The sequence below is a fragment of the Phalacrocorax aristotelis genome, chromosome 1 (genome assembly GCF_949628215.1).
Source record: "Phalacrocorax aristotelis chromosome 1, bGulAri2.1, whole genome shotgun sequence".
NCBI lineage: Eukaryota > Metazoa > Chordata > Aves > Suliformes > Phalacrocoracidae > Phalacrocorax > Phalacrocorax aristotelis.
The window spans coordinates 158087433-158104835 of record NC_134276.1 but is presented as its reverse complement, the minus strand read 5'-3'; positions in this window follow the sequence as shown (position 1 = coordinate 158104835).

Genomic DNA, 17403 nt, shown 5'->3' with positions numbered 1-17403 from the left:
CTTGCAGTTTCTTTCCAAAAAAGACCGGTCCAGAGATCTGAACAAGTTGGATGTACTGACACGTATCTGCTTGCCGAATGCCCAGCTTTAGGAAAGCCAAAGTCGTCGTGGACACATCGCCAACGCTACAAGGACCAACTGTTAGAAGATCAGTTCCGTGTACGTCACAGCTTTTTGGGCAGGCTTCCAGCCTGACAGCATGGGAGGATCCATTTCAAAACAAACAACAAAGGGAAGGTGAAGATGGGAATTAAAGGCTTTGAAATAAAACCCATGCAGCAACCAATGGGTCAGAGGATTTGTGAGCTATTTTACCTCTCAGCCTGTGCCAGCAAGGGAACATACATATACGCTACAAGAATTCTTTCTGTACTGGGAGCCTGAAGACACAGAAAGAGTCTCAAAGTCAGATGAGTGCAACACCTTTGAGAAAGAGGTCATGAATCCCACCATGGGATAGATAAAGAAATCCTACAGTCACATTCCAGGTACAGCCAAAAAGCTACTGCTTGAAAAACCTTACATTCTTGCCTGGAAAACGTGAAGAGAATCTGGAAGAAGAGGTATGCCTTTATTGTAGCTGTGGTGTTTCTAATATTCAGACAGGGAAACACTGAAATGGGAAGACGGTGGCTGATTAGCTGAGCCACATCTTGCGGATGTAAAAAAATATAAGCCTACCTTCCCCAGGAAGCCTACCTGGGCCCCAGCTCAGGTGTCTATCCAAATCCCAAACCTGTGATCACTGAACAACACAGAAGGGAAAGAGAGCCGCAGTGCTCCTTCCCTTCCTTCTGAGGTACCCCATAGCCCGAGCGTGCCTCTCCAGGCACCAGAGAGCATTAGCAAAGGTACCTTCAAGAATTAGCAAATCAGCCAGTATCAGGATAAACAGGAGAACCTGTAAGGATGAAAGAGCCAATTGGTGAGGTATTTGGCTGCAGACAACACTTTCAGGGAGGCACGTAGGTTTGTTTTTGTTCAAGCCTTCCCTTCCTCACCCTTCCTTCCAAAGCCGGACATCAGACTACAGGGACAAGCAAGTCAAACCTGTTGGTACAAACGCTGTATAAGGCACTGTTCTTGTTACACTGCCGATCCAGCCTCAGCTTGCACATGCCTGAAATCTGGCTTTGATCGCAGAGCTTTGCTGCACAGGGAAGCAGAGGACTGCAGCCACGAGTAGGCCCAGAGAGGACAAATGGCTTGAAGAGCTCTCGCAGAGCAGATCGCTCCCTGCTTTTCTTCTGCCCCACAGCCACAAGCCTTTCTGGTAGATCTGATAGCGTACATATTTAACCAGCCTCACAACCACAGATGCAAAGGGACCAACAACGAGTCTGTGATGCAGAGTGGCCCCTTTGGATCCAGGACTTAATGCAGAAAGGAACGGAGGTGTCCTGGGTAATTCCACATGACTGTCAAAGAACACCACCTCAAAGGAAATCTGCACATCGGCAAAGGCCTGTTCCCACACTAGGTTTGGACTAGGGATGGAGAACAGATATTTTAGGTGCTCTCATCTAACGCTGCACAGAGCTGGCTTTGTTGACACAGTCCTTGAATGGAGAGACCTTCAGGAAGCCACTAACAGCCTGATTGGAACGGGTCCCACACCAACAGGTTTGAAGAAGTGCCGATAGGCGTAGCAATCTCTTGCAAAGTATCTTGAGTTCCTTCTACCCTAGTTATGACTAAGAGTGTCGTGCAAAGACCTGGTCTGAGAAAGCAACAATGTCTCAGATCTCACTTTTGAGTGAGGTCTGCACCTGCACAGAGTTTAAAGCAGAGTTGTACTCTTTGACTTGAGGACGTCTCTCCCACCTGCGGGGGCCCACAGGATGGAGGTAGATGCCTTTGCTTGCATAGGCTGCATAAATCTATACTGTGCAACACAGTGCTGTCCAGGCATGCCAACACAGGCCTACAAGGCTGTATTCACGGAACGCAAATCTCTGTGCCGTGCCGCTCGGCATAGCTGGTGTGGGCTTAACGCGTGCAGACCTGGCCCAGAGGACTTGGCATTGCACTCCCTACCTCTGGTGACAGTTCATACAAGACCAGTTGAAAGACTTCTGCTCCTCGGGTGTCGCATACAAAGTCGCTGGATGGCTCTGTCACTCTGCAGATAGTTCATAACAAACAAGATATTTTCAGAGGTATGATGGGACTCTTCCTCCTGTACTATACAGGCCTCAAACAGTAGAATATTAGGAGTGATGTTTCAGAGCAGCCATATCTTGGCACAATAGACAAGTAAAGGTAGCAAGATTCACAAGCCTTGAATGTAGCTTAGGCATATGCGTATGGCTAAGCCATCCATACATGTGGTTACATTAATTGGAACCCAAATTCAAACACCTCTGGGGACTCGTTAACATTTAACTTGTGCCAGAGCACAAAGAGTTGTGATGTTCCCTTTGTGGCGCCAAATTAGGCCCATTAATTAGTCCCTATTAATACACAGTCCCTGGCTGCCATTAGCACGTTTCCACTGGCAATGTATTCACAGCAAACATTCGTTCACTCATTCTAACTGCTCAAGTTGTCTTTTTCAGAAATCTAACAGTTGCTTTTGGATAGAAACAGTTGTACAAAACCACAAGTAAATAAAATAAAAAATACACCAGCTTTAGCAGAGAATTTGGAGTGCGATCCAAAGGGCACGGAAGTCAGTGAAACCACTACAATTGTCTTCCACAGGCTTTGGATCAGGCTCCTGAAGAACCAAGGTTTGTTACAATTTCAGCCGTTTGGCGAGTCTGCTCAGCTATTTCGTGTCTACTCTAATTTCAAGTACATAGGGAGGGATTCTCCAGCCCTCTCTTGCGTGGAACAGCTTGGTCCCGTTAATTGCAATGGTTCTCACAAGCATGTGCTCTTTCATACACAGGCTGCATAACAAAGTCCGCGGTGTCTAAACAACAGTCCGGGAGGCAGGAAGAAGTAATTTCTAATAAAGACACTCCCCCCTAAAGCTACAGCCACTTAGACCACATCGGTTGCAGTAGTTTATACTTTGTTACCATCTACACCTTCCTCTTTCTTCAACCTCTTCTAAAACCGCTTCCCTGTGTTCAATTTCTTGCAGGCACCTGCAAGAACAAGGGGAGGAACCATGACCCTGATTTTTCCTTATTACGTTTCAGAACATTTCACCCTTCAAAGGTTAAGTAATGACAGCTCTGCCTCCTAAGAGGTCACAGTGGCAACACCCTCCCACATACGGAGGACAAGGAAGGTTTCCCGTGTGTTCCTCTGGCTCAGTAGCACAGCAGCCACAAAAACAATTGGCTCTGCAGGCAGAGAAGCAATGTGAGGCTCAGCACAACTTTGCTGCCTTCTGCAAAGTAGCAGTGCGTTTCATGAGGGCTGAATCTGGTCTGCAGATCGTCAAATGCTGCAGTAGCTTAATTTACAAGAGTGCCGGTGAAGACCGGTCCGACTTGGAAAACAGGCAGCAGATGCAACAAGCGTGATTGCGCCTCTACAAACACAGGAGGATTTTTCTCCCCACACCCCCCAAAAAGTACCCCAAATAGGAGCAAAATGATTCAGAAAAGGTCTGGACCTGTTAATCAAGCCCTAATTTAGTATCAGCAAAATCACATCCCTCACTGGCATGCTAATGAATTAATTTCCCAAGGTTTTATGCGACACACTCTGTCACGACCCTGAATCTCTCCTATTCGGCATACTGCAGAGTTTTAAAGACCTCTTCATAAAAATACAACATATACTTGACGATTGAAGGACAGTGGGAGCACTTTCTTTGCGGAAAGAATAGCACAACACTAGACAGCAGCCAAGAGCCTTTAGAAAGCCAAGATTTGATTCAAAGTTGTTATGGAAATTCAGGGGGGTCCCACTTTAACAAACTTTTGCATTTTAGCTCCAGTCCAGTGTGTTCACAATATTCTGCAGATCAACACCAACACAGGAATGGCTATGCAAAGCCACACTGCTGCTTTGGCATCCCATCTCTGAAGGAGACAAGAACAAGGTGCTTTCAGGAAATTGCATACAGCTTCTAAAGCCTTTGCTTTATTTTAAGAGCATTTAGTGGCAAGTTTCTGACTAATTTAGAAGACTGCTTGTCAGTGAGCCCTGAGAAGAGCACACCAAAGCAGAAACACTAAAGCCACCATGGCTGAGGCTGGAGGCTGGCTGTGTCCATCGGCGGCGGCAGCTCCAGACCTCTCAGAGGTGTAGCAAACATCAGACCCCACCACCTCGAGGGTGGGTCCAGGTGACTTCTACACAGCAGCAAGGAGCACAGCAAGGGGAGAAGGAACAGCATGAGGGACTGGAAGGAGTGAGGGCGAGTTCTGCCGCTGTGAAGGACCCCTTGCCTCCTGGCCAAGCAGTGCTGCTCTACAGTCACTTCCATCTCTGCCTTAGCATCAGGCTCGGCTCTCCAGCAGTTTGGAATTAGCAAATGAGGCCACAGGGCAACTTGTGATCTTGGCAAATACCTCCCCTCTGCATCAAGCTGAGCTGACTTTTGCCGCAAGCTGGAAGCCTGCTCTCAGAGCTCAAATCTGGCACTAGTTCCCAAATTTATTGTGCAGACCACATACACATATAGAATTAGATATCCATTTCACCAAAGTGAAACTGAGCCTGAGGCAGCCTGGATAATTTTGAATAAAGCTTTTTAAAATAATGATTGTTAATTTTTTTTCTCACTTACCTTCTCACATCTTATCTTGTTCTTCAAGCAGTTATGATTAGCCTGTAGAACATCAGCCTGGCTTGTTTACCCAAGGTTGCTTCCAGTTTCACATTGAGCAAGAGCAATGCTGCCAAGGGCTTGAGCCAAACTTAGTGAAATCCGTACGGGAAAGCTGCATCAATTTTAATGGGCTTTGCAACAGGTCTCTGCAATTTCAAGAGTAAAAGTGCTCCGTTCCTACATTCACAGCCTTGGCGGGAGGACAGCATGTTGGCCAAATGTCAGGAAGACGCAGGGACATAGCCTGGGGTATGACCAGTGGATCTCAGCAGGAATTCCCAAGTCCAGTAGTTAAAACTGAGCTGCTGCTCTAGTGTGCCGCCTGTCAGTGGAGGTATTACCACTGTCATGACACTAGCGCTATTATCTCAATGAGGTTTTAAGGAGTGGAGTAGCTCGCATGGTACAGGCTCAGTCACTAACCACAGAGCCCTTGTTACGTCCTCAAGACTGTTGCAGAAGAAACGCATTTAATTTCCAGCGTTCTTTATTGGAAAGAAAAACAGCCTTTTCGGTGTAAGAACCGAGCCTTTGGTGGTCATATCACAGGTTAGCAGAGGGGAAAGGCCAACTTAATCCTTCGTCCCTGCTCTCCCTCTGAAGCTGTAGTAGAAGCCCTTCCTTCATTACGCAGTAGACATCTACATGAGAAACAGCCACTACTAATGTCCCAGGCGCAAGAAAAACTGTAAGCAGGTTTTGCGTCTTGTGAGAAAGGAAAAAAAAGGTGGAAGCACAAAGTCAGAGGAGACTGGGCATCTCGTGAACTACTCTGTTTCCCAGAGAAGCCAGCTACTCACGTGCACACCAAACGCTGGCCCAGTTCACCTCTCACTGTACTCGAGCAACTCGGGCATCACGACAGGACTCCCTCCGTGTGTGTGAAACAAGTCTTACCATGTCCACATTTTAACAAATGGGAAATGACATTTTTCTCCTAGTCTTGGCCTTTAACATGGGTTTCCACATTTCACCCACTCTTCTGCAGAAAAAGGGCTTGTTTTTTCATCTGCTGGGTAACGTTGCCTAATATCATCAATCCTGCACAGGTATACCCAATCCAAGGTATCTAAACATCCTCCAACGCATCCCTGGGCTGCACAGCTAACAGCTGTTATTCTCTCGGTGTCTCAGCCCAGCAGCAGGAGAACCGAGCCCATGGCATTTTCCTCCAGCGGGGTTTTTGTCTTGCAGTTCTGGGTTTCCTGAGGCATTGAACACGCACTTGAAGTCAAGCCTGCACAGCATGACGACTGATGGAGTGATGTGAGTGAGTAACGGCAATTCTTTAAAGTGCCCTGGGATGCGTAGCACTCAGTGTGCATAAATCACTCCTAAGAGCAACTGCAACAAAGCCTGTGACTGGCAGCACAGGGTCATGAAATGTATCCAAAGCGCTTGGGAAGGCTTTGCAGTGACGCAGCTCTCCCTGCACTGAAACGCGCACGTTGAAGCTCTGTAAGCCTGGTCATCCATTCTCCTCGATAGCTTTAAAATAGACCAAGACAAATAACATACTCCGTACTTAGTCTGTGCTGGTGCAGAAGGAATAATTTTCTGAAACTCTTTTTTGTTTCTTATTACTATGGAAGTAGCACCCCAAAAATTTATGTTCATTCTTTTTTTGTTTTGGAGTGTGGGGTTCTGCTGATGGCATATTTATTTTCCCTAATGCCACTAAATACATACAGAAAACCAGGCTGAAATAACCCAGCTTCTTTTAAAGGTTAGATGTCAGAGGTGATGGGAAGCGTCAGAAGGAGGAACGCTCCTTGGGCTACCAAGGATGGCTGAGTGGGTCAGAGAGCCAAGGCTGCCCTTGTTCTTGCTTTACGATGCCATTTCAAACCTAGCCCAAATGAAGAATGAGCCTTAAGGAACTGTCCGTGAGAAAAGAACTGGCACTGTATGCTAGCTAATAGCAGGGAGGTGTCTACAGCACCAAGCACACAACGCTTTACATTGATTTGTAACCTCTCTGTCTTCCAGCAGGCAAAAATGGGTCTGCCGCAAAAACACCGCGCTCACGAACACATCTGTTTTTCTCGGGGCTCTGCTACCTCGCTGCTGGCCTGATTAATGAACCCACTGCTTCTGGCGCGCCAGGACGTTTCCCAGGAAGTTGCTACTGCAAGGTAAGACAGAGCAGCACAACTACTAGCTCCCATCCAAAACACTACAGCCTGGCCCATCGCTGGGTTGTACCGAGGGCTGCAGAGCCCAGAATGAAAGTGCCACCTTGGAAAGGACTGATTCCTAAATAGGGCTCAGGTCTATGTACAAGAAGAGGACAACAACATTATTTTTATGCCTTCCCCACTGGCAGAAGGTTCATGTTGCAGCAGGTATAATTAGTGCAGCAGGGATTTCAGAGGTGAAAAAAAAACAGGGAAAGGCCAGCAGAGAAGCCCCAACAAACCAGTGGGGAGATGTACCATGCAGACATCAGGGGGACACAGTCTGGCCAGAAAGAGCACCCTGCCAGGGAGCCACACAGGGCTGCCACAGCAGCGAGGACTAGCTTGCCATCAAGGGTGGCCCTGTGAAGGCAGGTCCCTCACTGAGGGGTGAGCCCCAGAGGGCTGAACGTGGGATGCAAGGCTGGTAAGAAGGTCCACTGATGACACGGCAAGGAGGGAGCCAGTAGCAGGGTGCCCAGCCAGGAGCAGACAGGGCCAGACCAGGGCTGAAACATGGCAGCCGGGAGACACAGCTGGAGACAGGCCCAACGAAAAAAAAAAGAACAGGGCAGAAACAAGCTGGGTCCCTGCCTGGCCTGAAATAGGCTCCCAAGGCCATGGTGTGCATGGAGAGCCCAGGTGAAGCCAATCAGGGCCATTAAGACCCACTAGCGCCCTCAGGGTCTTCCTCAGGTCTTTCCTGTTGTTGTTTCTGACTGCAGTGGGTAACTGGGCTCCAGTGCATGTCTTGCTAGCAGGCCATGCAGCAGGAAAGCAGTTACACAGCCCTTCAGGCTGGCCGCCTTCTGACGGTAGCGGGGCTGCTTCGAAGGACCCGTTCTGCCCTAGCAGGCAGGTCTTGCTTTGCTCTCCGCAGCAAAAAATCAACTCTGCCTGAGATCTCAGCCCCTGGAGGAGAGGGAAACATGGGCTGTAGAGGAAGCATTGACTGTACACTGAGCATACTTCACTGGCCCCTTGGGAAAAGTAACTTTGCCAGGTCACAGCATGTGGGATGAGCAGGCGGCTTAAATCAGGTCCAGTTCAGACTCACCCCTGACTAACCACAGGGTCTCAAAGATTTTTGCTAGCCAGCCTTCTAAACAGGGCTCCCTTTTGTCAGGTTACCTCCATTAGGAGCCTTAATTGGAGACAGCAGATGATGCTAGTATCAGTGGCCCAGGCCCCAGCTGCGCTCAATTACATTTGTAGGTGACCTGCACCTCTGATGCTCAGGCCAAGTGCCTCACATTAGACATTGAAATTAGTACAGCACACTACTCGCAGGACTACAAGTTTTAAATCTGTGACAGAAAGCCTGTGATACAATGAACTCTAATTTTTCTCATGCTATGGCTGACCCTGGAATAAAAGAAGCTCTGACCTTCATGAGCACGTTCCCTTTACATTTCACCTCCCTTGCACACAGGCTGAAAGCTTCTCATTCTAGCCGTAGCCTGGGTTTTCTTGCATTCAATACTCTCAATACAGTACGTTTTTTGAACTTTCTCATTCCTCGGCTCCACTGAGGGAAATCGATGCTCCATATGGCCATTTTCCCCCCACCGGCAGCCCCACCGCCCCTTGATGGAAGCAGCACGGCAGAGCTGCAGGAGCCCCGTCCAGCCGCCAGCAACGCAAAGGCGCCGCTCGCCGCTGGAGCAACGCTGCTCTCTGGTGGGGACCCGAGGCGTGTGCGGGCTGCTGCCCTCGCAGCTTCGCCCTGCCTCAGGTCGCCTTTTTTTCTGATGGGTCCGATTAGCATGCCTAGGCTGGGGTAATCCCTTTCTTATGTTTACCAAGTTAAGTAATGCTCGTTTTTAAGAGGCAGCCGGGCGCATTCATGCAAACATGCAGGCGTGTACGATCACCTTCCAACCGTTGCGTGCTCAGCAGGAGAGATCAGAAGCAGTTTTCACCATGTAGAAATATTCACGCTTTAATATGGCTCCAACGTGCTGCTGGTTTGCCTCCCTTCTGTATACACACACAGAAGACAAAAGGTCCAACCCTCCTTTCTCGTCCCAAGGGCTTCATTCACTTGGTCTCAGAGTCTTCATCCCCTCTCGGCTCCCATCACGAGGAGGACCAGGCCTCTCGCTTTCTCCCAGCTGGATTTCTACTCCATCTGGACAGCCTTTGGTCCACATCCTCCTACAGCTCCCAGTACCTCCTTGGTTTTCGATATTTTAGCACTGAAGTAGTGCCCAGAGGCAAGGCAGGGGCCCCTGGACCTCTCTTGCTCTGCTGCTCATCAGCCCTGAGCATCTGCAATGGTTTCCAAGGGGGTCAGCCTCACGGGTGCCCACTATTACTTGCTGTCAGTTATGCCGTTACAGCTGGACCCGGTCACTGAACGAGATGTTCCCCCTTACAGCACCTCAGGCCTTTCATGATTTCTACACATCCCAGAATAGCTCTTCAGAATTCCCCCTGCTGTTGCTGGTTTCAGGAGATGCCAGGTGGAGATCTGAGTGTTTCCCATTTTCCCCAGCCATTCCCTGGATGAGGTACAGCACAGGCCAAGTCCAGGAGAAAATAAGGTTGCTGTGTCTTCATGGAAAGAATCTTGTGACTCTTGCTCTTGCCCTCACCTCTGCTTTCACTGCACAGGAAACCTGCCTGCAGCCAGCCCTTGGGCAGTGACGGGTGCTGCAGCACAAAGCCCCCGCTCCCCTGTGTCTGAATCCCTTTCCCTGGCCAGAAAGCCACTCTGCCGTTGTATCCTCAGTCAAGCTGTCATTCCTTAAATCCCCTGCTCCGTATACCTGAAATGTGTCCCCTGTAGAAAAAGAGTCCAGGATTTTGCTTGGCAATGGTCGGTGTCAGAGGAAGAAGTTGCAGAGCCTGCAAATATCCCAAGGTGACTGCTGCTTACATTGTTTTTTCCACAATGTCTGTCCCACGTCCCTTCCCTGGTGTCTGCACCTAACCACCTGCTGCAGGTCCCTGGTCCCCTTTTACAATCTCAGATTGCCACAGCATGCCCCTGATTTTCCCATTTCCCCTCACAGGCCATGGACTCAGCCATGTACCTTCGAACAGCTTGATGCTCTCCGGTGTTTGTTTGCCACCTTTCTACCTCCATGTGCTCTCTGCCTCCTCATGTGGTGCTTTTCACCCATGCTACTATACTTTTTTACTGGGGTTCCTAAGTGGAGGAGAGAGCAGGCTTCGTTCTCTCCAGTCTTTGGGGAATGCCACAAGATCTTCCCCTTTAAAGCACTTCAGGAAAGGAAATCTTTCCAGGCAGTAATGTGTCACCATGGGTGACTTAATGAAAACGCCTTGGCTCCTACTGCACAGCTGGCGTTCAGCAAGACATAGTCCCCTGCTGGACTCTGATGGGTCCCATAGTACAGTTTGGAAACATGCAGGGATCTCTCCTGTCTTTGCTACCTTTGTGAACGGGCTTCTCCTGCCCAAAGCTGCAGCTGCAGGAGGGGAGTTGTTAGTGCCCTGGAGAGAGGACTGCTCCCAGTGCCCAGGGAAAGCCCAGCCCAGCAACCTCGTCAAGCATCTTCAGGTCCCCAAGACAAACAAGATCTGGTGGCTCCTTTTCAGCAATGACACCTGCAATTTTATCAGCTGGAGGGTGCAAATGCAAGAAGGAAAACCTCTAATGCTACCCTGAGGACCAAAGTAATCCCAGGCTGGACATAAGGGAAACACTGGAATACCTCTTACTTACCTCTACCATTGACCCTTTCCCTGGTCACAGTGCAGAGTAAACAAGCTTTTTGTCCAAATTCAACCTTTTCTTCTGAACAAAAGTTGGTTACAAAAATCACACATTTTCCTGGGCAAAACAAGGTTAAATCTGGATTTTTGTGACATTGGAGTTTTTTTCTCAGGCTGGACCTCTGCAGAGCTGTCTGGTCTGTCCAAACCGTTTGGGAGCAGTGACAAGTTTAACACTTGCCCTTAGAGTCAGAAGAGACTCATGTGTTCGGCACAGACACCACTGAGAAATACATCCAATATGGGTAAAAGTTACACTCTTAAGCGAGCCAAAAAATAGCTGTTTACTCAGGCAGATCTCAGTGTGTGAAAAACTCACTCCGAGTCCTTGCGATGTTTGGATTTTTGCTAAAAGCCACAGAAAAAACATGCAGGCATGCTGCTGCTAGGGCTTTCTGTACAGGTGCACTGGAGGCTGTTCAACCCAGAAAATGGGCACTGTTGGAGTTAACGCTGCCAAATGAAAAGAAACACAGACACAGACATTCCCCCGAGCCAAAAAAGGGTTGACCACAACTCAGCACTCCTGCATGTGCAGAGCTGCGGGTCAGCTTGCATGGTTTGCTGTGCCTGCTGCTCCGACCCCGACAGAGCTGTGAACATGATGGGAGAATTCACAAGAGAATCCACGCTGTTGCATTTGAGCAGGGAATGAGATACGGTATTATTTGTTTTTCCTACTTAAAAAAAAAAGAGAAAAAAACCTCATTCCCAAGCTATTACTAGAAAGAGTAACAGATTCTGAGGCTTTCAAAGAGAAAAAAGACAGAACAAAAAGCTGTTTTGCTAACATGAGTAATGTTTTTTGGCACTTGTAATGAAGTTAAGCTACTGTTTCTCCACCTAGAAAAGAGTAATTTCCACTGAAGAGGTGCAGGGAGCAGCATTTCAACAAACAGCAATTCATCAACATCATTAACATGCTCTTGCTTTCCTGCTCACCTCTCAACACTCCTTCTTCGCCTTCCTTTATCGCACACATAAGACATGCTAAACCCTTATTCTCCAGCTGATGTAAAACACATTGGGGCTATGTTTTTGTGCCCAAGGTGGCAGAAAGGAGGGAGAAGGTAGAGAAGGAGATCCAGCCCCTTGCTAGACTGCCTGCTGGCAGTGTGCAGGCTCCTCACTGTCGTCACCCAGCCTCAGCAGTGGTCCCAAGAGCCTCAGAAACATGCTCACCACTACAAACTCTTCTCAGCTTTCCCTGGAGAAGGAGTACTGAGACATCATTAGAACAAAAGCCCTTCGCTTGAGCATTCAAGTCTAAAAACTGTTTTTGAAGGATTCCACCTAAGTGATTCAGCCAAGACTAACAGGCCTGTGGCATAAGGAAGGCTGGAGTTTCTGATTCCCAGCCCCTCATGTCTATTTTTAGCTCTGAAATCAGATAAACAATAAAAATCAAAACTAACGAGGCAAACAGAACCTGCTGAAAAATAGCAGTTGTGTACTTTTGGCTTCCTTCCACAGGTAGCTAGATTTAAGTAATAATAACAACAATAAAAATAAAAGACACAGACTAAATGAGTAATTAACTGTTTTTACAGGCTTGTAATCTGGATGGTTAGGAAAACTTCACATTTTCACACTGCGCTCCCAAAGAGTGACTGTCCACCCTAAGGCAGGTGCTGGGCTTTCTTTTCAGATGCCTCTTATCCCTTGATATACCTACAGTTTTCATGAAGCAGTAAGGGTACCAGCCTGCTCATTCTTTTTAAATTTATTTTAACCCATTCAGCAGCATGATGAAAACTTTTGAGTTCCCAGTAAATTACAGTAAAGGCAAAACAAAATAATTTGAGATTCATCAAGCTGAAGGCTTGACATTTTTATTCAGAATTTTAGATGGCAACTGCCAATCCTTAGTAGATGATGTCCTCAGTAAAAAGACCATCTTTGGGTAATCAAGAACCAGCTTTCAGTAGTTCAAAAATAAGAGAAAGAGAGAAAAACCACCCATTTTTATTGTTGAACTCACACAAGAAGTACAGGAAAGCATATTCCTGGGCAACAAATTGGCCCAAAGCAATGATAAAACAATGATAAAATTAATGAACAAATATCTGCAAAATTTCAGGGGGAAATATACTTTTTTATACATATCTAATTAGGTTCATCTATTTTAGCATGTATTCTGTGAAAAAATAATATTTTATCACATTGTCAAAAAAAGTGTCGTACTACAAATGTATCAAGAATCTTAATTTTGCCGTTCTTTAATTTTTTAATGTTCAATTATTTTAGGTTTTTGAGCATGAGAGAGTGAATCTTTTGATCTTGTTTATAGTTTAGTAGAGCCCAAAGTGCATTGGAGGTCATAAAAACACAGCAAGATGCGAACATTTATTTTAAGCTATCTTGCTTTTAAGACTTTACGGAGCACCCAGAAAGGGCTGGTTGCCTTTTTTCATTGCAGAATAATAGTTGCATCTGTAGAGGGGCTAGAACAGAGCTATAATGAATCACCTTGAAACTGGACAACACCATAGATTTCATTATAGAAAAAACCTCAGAGACACATTTTTATGGCTTAGAGGACAATCTGAAGTAGCCCAGAGACAATGTTTATATAGCCTCTATTATCTTTCAGACTTGACCTAAAAGCTCCATAAGAAGCAAAGTTATTGAAAATAATTTTATTTTAAAGTGATGTCCATAAACTTTGTCACAGACAGTGGCAAAGTGACAAGTAGTACTGTTAGCACTGTCATTGCTAAGTATTGCTATCTCATTTGTAAAATGAGATAACTCCTCATTTTAATACCAGAACTTGAGCCCATCTATTAAAACTAAACCCTAAAGTGAATAATAAATAACCACAAGCTTTGAAGTTATCGATTAATTCAGTTGGGTAATTTCCTGGAAATCAGGATAATAGACATAGAGTAACTTTTTTTCAAAATTTGTAATAGTGTTTTGAAAAAAGGTATATTTTTAATTGCTAAAATTTTATGTATAGATACAATGAAATCAAAACAAGACATTTGCGGCTTTTAAGGAGCAATCAAGTGAATGTTACAGGAATGACAGCAGCAGAGGTATATGAAGACTCCTTTCAAAGGATTCCTTACACACTTTTAGGGTTTTTTTTAACAAGCCTTTGGGATGCTCTCTCTTCAGAACATCTTTTCTGTCAAGTTCTGCCAGAGGGTTCAGCTTCAGGGAACCAGCGTTGCTATGTGGGTCTGCAGAGATTCTTTCCCATGAAAGACATTTGAAGAAAGCGATTGGCAGCAATATCAAGAAATTTGCTGTCTCTGATCAAAGCAGTTTCTTGAGGCCAGGCACAGTTTGCTGACCTACTTTGGACAGGATCTGTTCCGACATCCCAGGCTACAGCCCACCCCCTCTGAGGCTGCTGGGAGAGCCCGACGTGCAGCTGCAGACGGGACAGTGATTAATTTGATTGTCACCAGCATGGCTCTGAACATAAGGCTTGTTCAGGAGGCACATAAAAGGAAACTGAGTGCAGTCACTTGGGTTTTGCTGCTAAGAGAGCAAGGGAAGGAGAAAAACAAATCCCAGCACTATTTAAGACTCCAGCCAGCCAAAGACAAGGCCAGCCTCTCCAGCACAGCAGTGTTGTTTGTACTGGTCTGCTGTAACTGGGTGCATATGGGACGGTACAGTTGACCTTTGGAGGATCACTGATAATATATGGTTGGTCCCTCAGTGGGTGCAAAGCCACCATACCTCACCCAGAGAACCAAAAAGACAGTGGGATCAACAGAGGGAGTATGTCATGGAGGTGTCCTTCTGCCCCACCAGTTAACTAGCTGGTTCTTCAAACCACTTTCACTTTTTACACTGGTAGACACCATGAAGGTGCGCTGCAGAGTTACATGGCAAAACCAGCAGGTTGCAAAGTGGGAATTTTCAAATTATGATGAGCTACACTTTGTGCATATCAGCCAGACCCCATGACTCAGGCAAGAAAACCTACAGGTCAAATGGTCAGCCCCTGTCAACTGGAAGTAATTTCCCTTACTATCTATGGAGGTGTACAGGCAAAATTATTACAAGACTGCAACTGCTTTGTGGCAACCACAATGACAATACAAGGAATACCGCTGTAATTTGTAATGTCTAATACAGGCATTTATGATATTGAATCACAGGACCAGATTCTTTATTATCTTGCTCCTTTTGTCATCATTTCAAGCCGCTCCAAAGAGACTTTGCAATGTTGCAAAGTCATCTCTCCAACTAATTTATCAGTAACATTTACTCGTGTTTTGCACATCACCATTCAAACAGGAATGCGATGGAGACACTTTTGCATCATTTTGTGCCTTCCAACTTTGTAGCACAAAGCTGCTTGTCCACAGACACAACTGAAGAAGGTGTCATGCAGGGGGTAAGATAAGGTTTCAAAACCCTACACTGAGGAATGGAGGACTCCTACAACCACACCAGTCCAAGTCCCAAGATGATACAGTCACATGTATAGTAGAGAACAATCATCGCTATCCACGTTTCAGCTGGTTGAAAAAAAGCAGCTGAGTAGCAAAGCTTTCAGAATAAAGTGTTCTTCAGCGGCACCTACTTGGAGTGCTCACCTGAGCTAAGGTGTAAGCCTAGGCCTTTGCGTAAAACCTAGTCTGGGGCAGAGTTTTATGCCAGAGGGTGTGCTTGCGATTAAAATGGGAAATAGTGCAAGACGTTTTGAAAATTGTAACGAAGTACACATTCTTAGAACAAATATAGAAGAAATATTTTTGCCAGGGATTATTTCAGGAAGGAATAGGATCATATTTCAATAAAAATACCTGAAAGAAGGAAACATGAAATCTAGTCTAATCTAGCCGAATTTGTTCAAGATAAGAATTGACTTCAAATGTACGAACATGTATGCCCCTGCAGTAGAGCTAGTCAATACCATTTATCTTTCTTCCTGAGAAAATTCTCATTTTCTCTGAATGACAATTGCCTGCAGTTGTTTGCAGGCAAGGAGAGGTTGTTTGTTCACCTTACTGGTTTAGATGAGAAATTGGCTTCTTCTTGAAATTCAAAGGGAAAAATATAATGCTGCTCTTGGCAAATTATTGTCAGAAACCAAGAATTATTTTCCAAGAAGTGATTTTCGGGGGTTTTTTAACTGGAAATCTTGGGCTTCTCAGGAAGCAATTGTTACACAAGCAATGATATCTTGAACAAAGACCCTTTAACAGTACTGTGTAAGTTCTCCAACCATTATTCATTCTATTTAAAAGATTTTGGAATTGATAGAAGCTCCATCTCCCCTGGCTGGCACAGTTTCCTTATTAGAAATTAATTCCCTGCCAAAAATGGTTTGTTTTTATCTGACAATCCAAAGCAATTCCTTTGACAGAACAGTAAAAGAATGTAATCATTTATTTATTAAAGTAACCCACAATTTGGAAGAGGGAAAAGAAGTAGGCGACTGGTTTCTTGTGAGACTTCAGAGACAAAGTACATCATTGTTATAATAACCAGATACTTGGAGTTTGCTCAAGTTGATTCTATTTATATATTAAGATCCAATTGAATTTTTTAATTTTAAAGAAAATCCGTTGGCTGATTTCCCAAAAGCATGTAAGGCTCCTATGGACAAACCAGGTAGTGGGAATCCCTCCAAGTTTTTTTCCTTACAGCAGTATCATTTTGGGAATGCAAACCTGACTGTGGGAAAATATTCCTAGCTCAAAGCTACAGTCAGTGTCCAGTAATATGTAACCACAAATGTGATACTAGATATAAGCTGAAAGGTGTGCATTGCTTCCCTGATTTTATTTATTTATGCATGTGGTGTTATGTTTGTGTTCTCTCATGTAGAGTTTGGTAGTGATGCAATGTGGACTCTCTTCAAAGTTTGAATACCCCCCTAACTCCAATAAATAGTCTTATATTTTCCTGCAGTCTGGTATCCCCCACAAAACAGCTATTGAACATGACCTGCCTCCAATTAACATGTTGCTCTGAATCGTAGCCTCACTGTAAGAATCCAGTGAGCTCAGCTTTTATGGAGCTGAAGCCATCCTGCAGACAACACTGAGATTTGGCCAACATTAAAAGTGGGCAATGAATGCTAAGGGTGAAATTTAGTATTTCACATTACTGCCACCTCCTATGACACAGGAATCAAAGACCATAAACAAAACTTTGTAAGTGGAATGCTAATTCCCAGAGTACCAATAAGGGTGCTATGATCCAAACTAATCACTTGCACTGTGATCCAGTAGTTACAAGAAACGTAAAATAGATGGCCTAAGTAAACCAAAGCTTTGGGTCAACTCTACTCTGATTTTCAGATTAGACTTCAGATTAAGCTCTTGCTTCGTTTTTGCATGTTCTATAATCTCTCCTTGTACTATGCCTGTTAATGATTTTTACATCTTATGCATTTTCTCAGTCTACTAAATTGCTTTTCAAGTGTGATGCAAACTTCCAAAGTAATTAGAAATTTCAGTCTGCATAGAGACACAAAAACACCAACACAACTTTTGAAAGAGAAGGCAGAATATTTATATATCCTGGTAACACTCAAAAGGACCTATAAGGTTCATGGGCTCATTACACTGGGCATTAAACAAACAAAAATGAGATAGAGTTGTTTCCTGAAAGGTTTGCAATCTCAGACATCTGAGGGTTGGAATGAACCGATAAGCCAATCCTCACTTCTCTTTTGTCTTAAAACTATTTGTCAGTGGTCTACTTCTTGCTCTGTTTTTAAGAGATTAGAACTACGGAGCAATGGACCAGATACTTAATTAAACTACTTCC